Genomic DNA, 9,474 nt, shown 5'->3' with positions numbered 1-9,474 from the left:
ATCACATTTTAGATAATAATCTTGATTACTCAGGAACCTTTCTCTACTGAGGTTGTTGACTTGCTCGCCGAGCTGGCTTGTTTTCATTCAGATGTTTCATCACCATGCGAGCTGACATGATCAGTGAGGCCTCCGATGAAGTGATATTGTTCTACTCCGTTTGGAATTTATACTGTCCGGTCTGTTATGGTGAGTAGTGTCATTTCTGGTTTTGTTCTGTATTGGTTTGTATATGTGGTCCAGCCCTATATGTTTGTTGATTGCATTGTGTTGAGAACCATGTCCCTAGGAATTCCCATGTGTGTCTATTTTTGGCTTTGGCTACTATGGTTACATTGTCCCAGTTAAACTTATGGCCTTCATTATCCGAGTGTACTGATCTTAAGGAGAGTTCGTAGTATCATTTTGCTGCTAGCTGATGTTCATGTATTCTGATGGCTAGTTTCCTTCCTGTCTGTCCGATGTAATGCTTGTGGCTGTCATTGCATGGTATTTTGTAAACTACATTGGTTCTGCATGTTGCGGGAAGGGGGTCTTTAATCCTTGTGAGTGTTTTTTGTAGAGTGGCTGTGGGTGTGTGTGCTACAATGATTCCTATTATGGTGAGTATAACCACTTTGGAAGCAAGTATATAGATAAATCTGTGTATTTTGTAAATAGAGTTAAAAGGAAGCAGAATGGAGCATAGATGTTTGGGACTTCAAGTAGACAAATCTCTTAAAGTGATTGCACTGTTATAAAAAATTATCAAAAGGCTAATGAAAGGTAAACTTTTACGATAAGGGGACTGGAATCCAATGGGAAGTAGTTTTGCTCAGTGATGTCGAATCTTGGTTTGACTCAATACCTTTTCTGGCATTGCACCACAGGCAGGGAATATTAACCCTGGAATAGATACAGGCAAAATTAGAATACAAACTAGAATAATACTAGAGCTTAGAGGGTAATATTATGAGAATATGTTTCACAAAGATGGCTTGTGTTTCCTTGACAACAGCAATTTGATGGGTAATCTGACAGAGGTATTTATGCATTAAAAATAGGCTAGACAGAGATTATTCTTTTCAGTAAGGAAACCAGAAGGGGACAACAATCCAGATGTTCCAGTTAGTGTTGATGTTGGGTGCAATGCTGCTGCCTGCGAATATTTCTGTATCCTGACCTTTTTGCCCTTTTGTAGACAGGACCTGCAATGATCACAGTTTTACAGCAGCAATGGATGTGTTGACCTTTCAGGGATGAAGAAGGTCCATGTCCCCTTTCTATGACATCTGCCATATGTGGGTGAGGTTTTAATGATCTCTAGTCTTTCAGTCAAGATTGCCAAGGGTGGGAGAGGATAGTGGAGTCAAGAGGAAGGTGGAGTTGTGATTCGTGAGATAGTTTGTTGTACTCAATTCAGTTACACTGTTAATCACTGAGTTACGAAAGGTCAAACTGTCTATCACTTCTAAGGCAAATATCTGGGTCAGTAGTACATATCTAGCCCAACATTCCTGATACTGCAATGCAAATCAGCTCATTAGTAGTTTAATTTTCTAAGCAGTTATGGTTCATGTGAGGGTGCCAGGACTTCTGATGGGTCCCTCTGCATATCTCAGACGTAAGGCCTGATTTCATATGGACTTCGGAAGGTTCAGGCCACACTCTTAAAATTAGAGCTGGACCATTCAGAAGAAAAATCATTTCAGTACAAATGGTAATGGAAATGAGGAATGCTGTTCCCCCAAGGGTCTAGATGCTGAAGAATTTAAACCTTGGAGACCGATAAAAACAGAAATTCATTTTTTGATGGAGTGAATCTACAAATGGAATTGAGATGCAGACCCACTTGAACAGAAGACCATTTCCAGGGGCTACATGTCTTATCCCTGTTCTTATGATGTCTCAACTTCAGTTTTTATTGAAACATATAGTATTCATTTAATCAACTTTGCAAAAACTTTAATATCTTGTTTCAACAGCATTAAACTTAAAGGGGTTCTATTTAAATTATTGAATGAGATTGGTTTTTGAATTGAATAATTAATAGAACACAGAATAGAAGAGTACAAAGCATCTGCCTGACTGTAAAATTGGAAACTGTCAACTAATTTTCCTTTCAGGATCTAAGGAACGCGGCTTTAGTAATATTTGCTAACAAGCAGGATAAGAAGTGTTGCATGTCTCCTGTCGAAATTTCAAAGTTCCTTACACTAAGTACTATCAAAGTTCATCCATAGCATATTCAAGCTTTCTGTGCTCTCATAGGAGAAGGGTAGGTATATTATTCAGTTTTACTAACTGTAGATGTTATAAAATATTATGTTTTTCATTTCTATTGTATTTTTACTTTAATTCTTATCCTGGCCATATTTAGTGTTATGTTATTGTATTTTGTTTACCATTCGTATATGAACTTCATCACTTCCTCGTTCCCAATTCAGTCTACTACTAAAATCCCTTTCCAGCAAAAAGAGAATTGCTATTATTACAGTTCCTAAAACTACTTTCCCCTTACCCAGTTTTCACAAGTAGCATAAAATAACCTCCACAGTTTTAAAGCTCACTGTCCCACAGGCAAACCTTGTGTAAAGATTGTCCATAATCCATGCAGTTTACTGTGCCATCTTTAATAGAGGAACCCTTTAGTTCCATCGCCATTCCATTCATCTCTCTCTTCACTCACACCCCCATCCCCATCAAACTCATGCACAAATTATCCGGGTGTTTGCCCAACTAAATGTTCAACAGAACAACTATCTAGGAGCCAGCACGTAGTCAGTCCTCTTTCCAGTACGAATCTGTGTTAAAAATAAATTAAACTCACAGAAGACAGCACTAGGTAAAGAGTTAAGCTAGAATACATAGATATTCTGGGCCATGCCTCATGCTTTTGCATAGTAGAGTGCTCTTTCTGTATCGCTCTCATATCCAATCTCTGCTTTTCGTGTGGCCTTCTACCTTTCCAGTTCTATGTATTCCCTTTGCCCTGCTTCCGTACAGTTTCCCCTGAAGTAATAGGAATGCCAGAGGACAATAAGTCATTATCAAAACCATGCAAATGAGGTTAAAAGTGGCAAGAAGTAGAGAAGAAAAGGTAAAAGAACAGAGACAGGAATATTGAGGAGGGGTGAGGATTATGTGAGGAAAAGCAATGTACAAGGTTTCACCCTCAGTTTGAAATCTACTCAAAAGAATAGGATGCAAGTCTGCTTCCAAGTTATTAAGGTTCCAAAATAAACTGAATGAACTGGATACAGAACCCCTTGGTGGATGGAACAAAAACAGAAATTGCTGGAAAATCTCAGCAGGTCTGGCTGCGTCAATGGAAAGAAATCAGAGTTAACATTTCAGGTCCAGTGACCCTTCCTCAGGTGCTTCTCTTAGTAGATGTGGAGCCTTTAACAGGAATTGGCATTGCATTAGCAACTTCACCTGCAAAGGTTCTTGGTGTTAGAAACTGAAATGGCAACACTGACATTGACTAGAGGTTAGAAACGTTCCTCAACAAGGAATTTAACCTTGCATCATTAAGTATTTGGTTCTGGATTCCCAAATTGCAGAAGTGCTTCCTGCACAGGTGATCCTTGCCTTTATTAGAAAAAGAATAGTCGGTCCAAGCTAATTTGAAGCAGGTTGTGATAATTGACTTTGTATTACTTTCCCTTTTCTTCCAAAGTGTGTCTGAGTGTGTCTGAAATCAGTCATTAATTCAACAGACATGCCAATTTACTTTTATCTAATTGAAAAATAATTGCTTTATGGAAGAAGTACGCAGGGCATGTTGTGAGGAAAGGTTAGGTAGAATAGTTTGGTATCCTTTGGAGTAGAAGAATAAGAGGTGACTTGATTCTATAAAATTCTAAAAGACTAAAGAGGGTAAAAGCAGGAAGGATGTAGTTGTTGTTTGGTTTGCCGAGCAGTGCTGTGTAGCCTCCGCTGTTGTTCTGAATTTCTGTGGTCTGGTCTGTCATGGTGGGCAGTCTCTTTTCTGGTTTTGTACCTTAGTGGCATGTAGATGGGGTCTATTTCAATATGTTTGTTTACAGATTTTCATTAAAGCAGAAAGTATGTTCCTGATGACAGAAGAGTCCAGAACCAGTAGTCACAGATGAAGGATACAGGTAAGACCGTATAGGACTGAGATGATGAGAAATTTCTTCACAACAAGAGTGATGAGCCTGTGGGATTTTATGCCACAGTAAGTGGTTGATGCCAAAACATTGAATATTTTCAAAAAAGAGTTAAGTGTAGATCATAGGGCTAAATGAATGAAAAGATAAGGGAGTGAAGCTGGAAAAGGGTATTGTACTGGATGATCAGCCATGATCATATTGAATAGTGGAACAGACTTGAAGGACAGAAAGGCCTACTCCTGCTCTTATTTCCTATGGCTCTATGAAACATAAGATTCAGAATGGTCTTGATGGGATAGATAAGGAAAAGATGTTGCCTAATGGGAAAATCTAGAATTGGGGGCAACTGATTTAAAATAAGTTTGGGACAAATAATGCATTTTCGTAAAGACCATGAGTCTTTAGAATCGCATCCTTAAAAACCAGTGTAAGCTGTTTCTTTGAATATTTTAACACAATAGGGCAGATGACTATCGAAATATAGAAGATAGGAGCAGGAGGAGGCCATTCGGCCCTTTGAGCCTGCTCCTCCATTCTTCATGTTCATGGTTGATCATCCAACTCAACAGCCTAATCATGCTTTCTCCCCATACCCTTAGATCCCATTCTCCCAGGTACTACATCTAGTCACCTCTCGAATACATTCAATGTTTTGGCATCAACTACTTCCTGTGGTAACGAATTCCACATGCTCACCACTCTTTGGGTGAAGAAATGCCTCCTCATCTCCGTCCTAAATCATCTACCCCGAATCCTCATACTGTGACCCCTGGTTCTGGACACACCCACCATCGGGAACATCCTCCCTACATCCACCCTGTCCAGTCGTGTTAGAACTTCATAAGTCTCTATGAGGTCCCCGCTCATTCGTCTGATCTCCAGCAAAAACAATCCCAACCTAGTCAATCTCTCCTCATATGTCAGACCTGCCATCCCTGGAATCAGCCTGGTAAACCTTCACTGCACCCCCTCGAGAGTAAGAGCATCCTTCCTCAGAAAAGGAAACCAAAACTGCACACAATATCCCAAGGTCTCACCAAGGCCCTGTATAGCTGCAACAACACATCTCTGCTCCTGTGCTCGAAACCTCTCGTAATGAAGGCCAACATACCATTTACCTTCTGTACTCTCTGCTGCACCTGCATGCTTACCTTCAGCGACTGATGCACAAGGACTCCCAGGTCCGGCTGCACACTCCCCTCCCTCAATTTACAGCCAATTCAGGTAGTAATCTGCCTTGTTTTTGCTTCCAAAGTGAATAACCTCACATTTATTCAAATTATATTGCATCTGCCATTGATTTGCCCACTCATTCAACCTGCCGAGATCATGCTAAAAGATCTCTGCACCCTTGTCACAGTTCACCCTCCCACCCAACTTGGTATCTTCTGCAGACTTTGAGATGTTACATTTTATTCCCTCATCCAAATCATTAATATATATTGTGAATAGCTGGGGTCCCAGCACCGAACCCTGTGGCACCCCACTAGTTACTGCCTGCCAATTTGAAAATGATTGATAAGCAAGAGAGTAAAAGATTATCAAGGGTAGGTTGCGAATATGAAACAGATCTGCAATGATTTTATTAAATGGTGGAGCAGGCTTAACCATCTACATGTTTCAAAAGCTTTGTTTTTTTTTATTTTAGCACCTCTTTTATTGGATAGGGCAAAAATTAGCAACTAAAACAATTTTTTTCCTTTGTGTAATTTGTGTCAAGATTTTGAATGGCTGACAATTACAGTTGGAGTGAGATAAAAATATGGCTCCATAAACACGGAATTACCTTGTGCCTGTGGCAAACTCACAAAGTTGCAAACTGCCAGCTGCATTTTGAAAAAAACAAAATTAATTAAGATTTGTTGATGTGCTTCCTACAACATCAGTCTGCTCAATCGGTGTACTGTTACGTTCTGCACTACAACGATTGATATACATTGCACAGACTTTTTATGCTTCTGTCTTGAGTGATAACTTTTAAGAAAAACTTACTGTCCTTTCTTGTATTTACAAAACTACATAAGTACTGAATTGAATGGATAATGTTAGGTCAATTCTTTTCATGTACGCTAATTTAGTAGTTCACTGATATCTTTTGCACTGTTCTTGTAATGAATTGTCTTTGTATCATAAAATCATGAAACTAGAATTTCCTGAGATGAGCTTGCAGATTATTGATTAAAATGTGTATTCCTTTCTTAGCAACTGTAACTTTTTAACATAACTTTTCCTACATATTTTTGTGCAGGTATAGTGTGTTTGTCACATTTGAAATGATTTAATACTTCACGAAGTCTTAACTACTAATTTTGTAACTTCTGTATGAAGTAATCAAATATAACTACAGTATCACCAATATGATGCATTGATTAGAATTACTTAGTTTAGGATGAAATTGACCAATGCATTCAGTTCTTGTTAAACAATCATCTTACATCAGTTTTAAGGTACCTGTATTGATACCTATGCTGATTAATCTGAATGTACCTAAGAACAAACATAATCAAGTATTAATGAGTAAACACTATTACAGGGAGACAAAATGGTTTCATTTACCTCACAAAAAGGAGCCAAGGCATCTGCCTTTAATAAGCTTTTAAACTATACTATTAAGCCATCATAGTTGAATCTTAAACAGCATTTGTGTGAATACTACCTGCCAGTCCATTTGCTGTAGTGGCTGCACATAGGCAATTCTGCCCTTTTACAAAGATTATACTACAATCCATTGAAAGAGTTCTGCAACATCAACACTTAACTCAAAGTTTGGGAATCTGGGCTCATCTGTCATTGTTTCTGTTTGAATCGTATTGTCGGGAATTTGAGTTGAGCTTCAGAATGACTTATGCAACTGAATCTACATTTATCTGTGGTATTGGATTACTTTGTCATCAAGAAGTTTCATTTAAATCATTTAGTAATCTAAATTTATGTTCTAAACACCTACATCTTTGAAAAATCTTCTAATTAAAAAATAAGTTTAATCATGTATTAGAAAAATGCAGACACTTCACTTTAGATTGAAAAGTTCACATTTTCTGTTTTTATTTTTAAACCATATATATTTATAACAGAGCTTTTTCCTTACTAGAACCTATTCTTGAAAGAAACTTTAAATGTTTTCCTGCTTGAGTGTGTTCCATCTGTAAGTCTATTCAATTATTGCATAATGACATTTTGATTTTTAAAAACTTGAGGCATTGACTGTGCAATGTTTGTTCCACAAACAAATTCTAAATTCTAAAGTGCTATTCATTCTGCAGTATGACTTACGTAAAATTTCATAGCAATGGTTTCTGCAGTGGTGTTGATCAAGTGCCATGCACTCTCATGTAGTTGATTGTCTATGACATGGTTGCATTATTCGCTTTGTCTTTATTGTTTTCCTCCATTTTCCTCCATTCCTCCATTTCCTCCATTTATGTTTCTCACTGTAACATTTAAGAATAGTTACTGTTTTTTTCTGTAACTTTTTGTACTCTCTGATGTCTGTATTTGTCATTAAGATGAAAATTTATAAAATCCCAGTTTGGGAACTTGGGTTCTAAAATAGTGATAAATGGATTTTTGGTTGTCAGCTCTGTGAAGGTGCCTTTTTTTTAAGGGTTAGAACTCTTAAATGAGAGGGCCAAAACTGCACTTGCAAGAAATAATGTGACTTAAATGATTGGACAAGCTACCTGTTGAGGTAATTGCAAAACCATTTTCTATGTTGAGGTTTTACTTTACAGGAAAAGAGATATCTGAAGCAATTTGGTTCAAATGAGCAGCATCCATACCAACTGATGTGTTTTATTAGCAGCCTCGAACTAGTCAAAGTAACTGCAAAAAATCCAGAGTTCTTTTTACTTTAGTTTATTGGGAATAGCCTATGTCTGTGTCTCAGGGAGAATCTGAGAGAATTGCATCTGGTGAATGTGCAGTCCAAAAGAACACGCTTGTGATCTCATCAGTGGACTTGTTTAAAACGAATATTGGATAAAGGATTGTTTCATTTTGCTATTTATTGTAAGATTTTTCCTAATGGTCTTTTAAAAAGCTTTTTTCTTTCCCTTTTGTTAAAAATACATTGGCAGCTTTATGCAAATATGCTCAGTAGATGACTAACCAAATTGTTGAAATAAAACTTCTGGTTTTTTGAGCCACCTCTGGAATCTGAATTGAGAGTTACTGTTAGGTGGGGTCATAAAGTGAAGACTGTTAAGAGAATAGAAATTCATTGAATTTAAGAGGAATCTTTAAGGAAGTGGAGGTTTAGGGCATAAAGTCATGAGTTGTGAAGTATATTACACAGATTGGAATTTCAAAATGATTTTGACTTGCTAAGGTTCCATAGAAAATCTAGTAGTGGATTATTTAAAATCTTTATTGAGGTTACATAGGTAGGTAAAATCAGTAGATAAATTGATGGTGGAAATAAAAGTGAGATCTCAAGAATGAGAACATTTAAAAGGTGATATAAAGTTATGTAATAAAGAGGTAGGAAACCTGAAATTGATATGCCACTGCGAGAGATGGCTGGGTTCAGTTGCATGGAAAAATATGAAAAAAATTAAAGAGGAAGAAGGCTCAGGTGAGGTTATTCAAGTTTCCAGAACAAGTCACAGGACAGAGAGTATGGACAAGATTAGGAATTTAACTTCAGGCACAGCAGACAAGGGAACAAGTATGAGAAGGGGGGCAGACAACACAGAAATGAGGGCATCTTACATAAATGCAAGTAATATACAAAACAAGGTAAATGAACTTGTACTACAGACTGAAATTGGCGGTATGATATTGTGGGAATCACAGAGACATGACTGCAAGGGAATCAGGGCTGGGAACTAAATACCTACAGAGATCCATCCTATTGAAAGGACAGGCAGGTAGGCAGAGGGGAAGTTGTTGGCTTGTTACTAATAAATGAAATTACATTGATAGCAAGAAGTGATGTATGGTTGGAAGGCATAGAATCTGGGTGGGTAGAGTTGAGAACCACGAAGGAAAGAAGACCCTTTATGTATAGGCCTCCTAGCAGTAGTCAGGATACAGGGCAGAAAATAAATCAAGAGATGGTGCCTTTCTTACATGCCTTTTCTAATAATCATAGGGGACTTCAGTATGCAAGTGGATGGGAAAATCAGGTTGGTAATAGATTCCTGAAAAAAGGAGTTTGTCGAAGGTCTACAAGAAGTGGTTTTTTGGAGCAGCTTGTGATAGAGCCCACTAGGGAACAAGCAATTCTGGATTTAGTGATGTGAAATGAGGCAAACTTGATTAGGGAGCTAAGGGTGAAGAAAATCCTAGGTGACAGTAGCCAGAAAATGATAGAATTCACATTGCAGTTTGAGAGGTAGAAGCTGGAATCAGATAT

Source organism: Rhincodon typus, chromosome 2 (genome assembly GCF_021869965.1).
Source record: "Rhincodon typus isolate 14 chromosome 2, sRhiTyp1.1, whole genome shotgun sequence".
Classification (NCBI taxonomy): Eukaryota; Metazoa; Chordata; class Chondrichthyes; order Orectolobiformes; family Rhincodontidae; genus Rhincodon; species Rhincodon typus.
Note: the sequence above shows the minus strand (reverse complement) of the source record.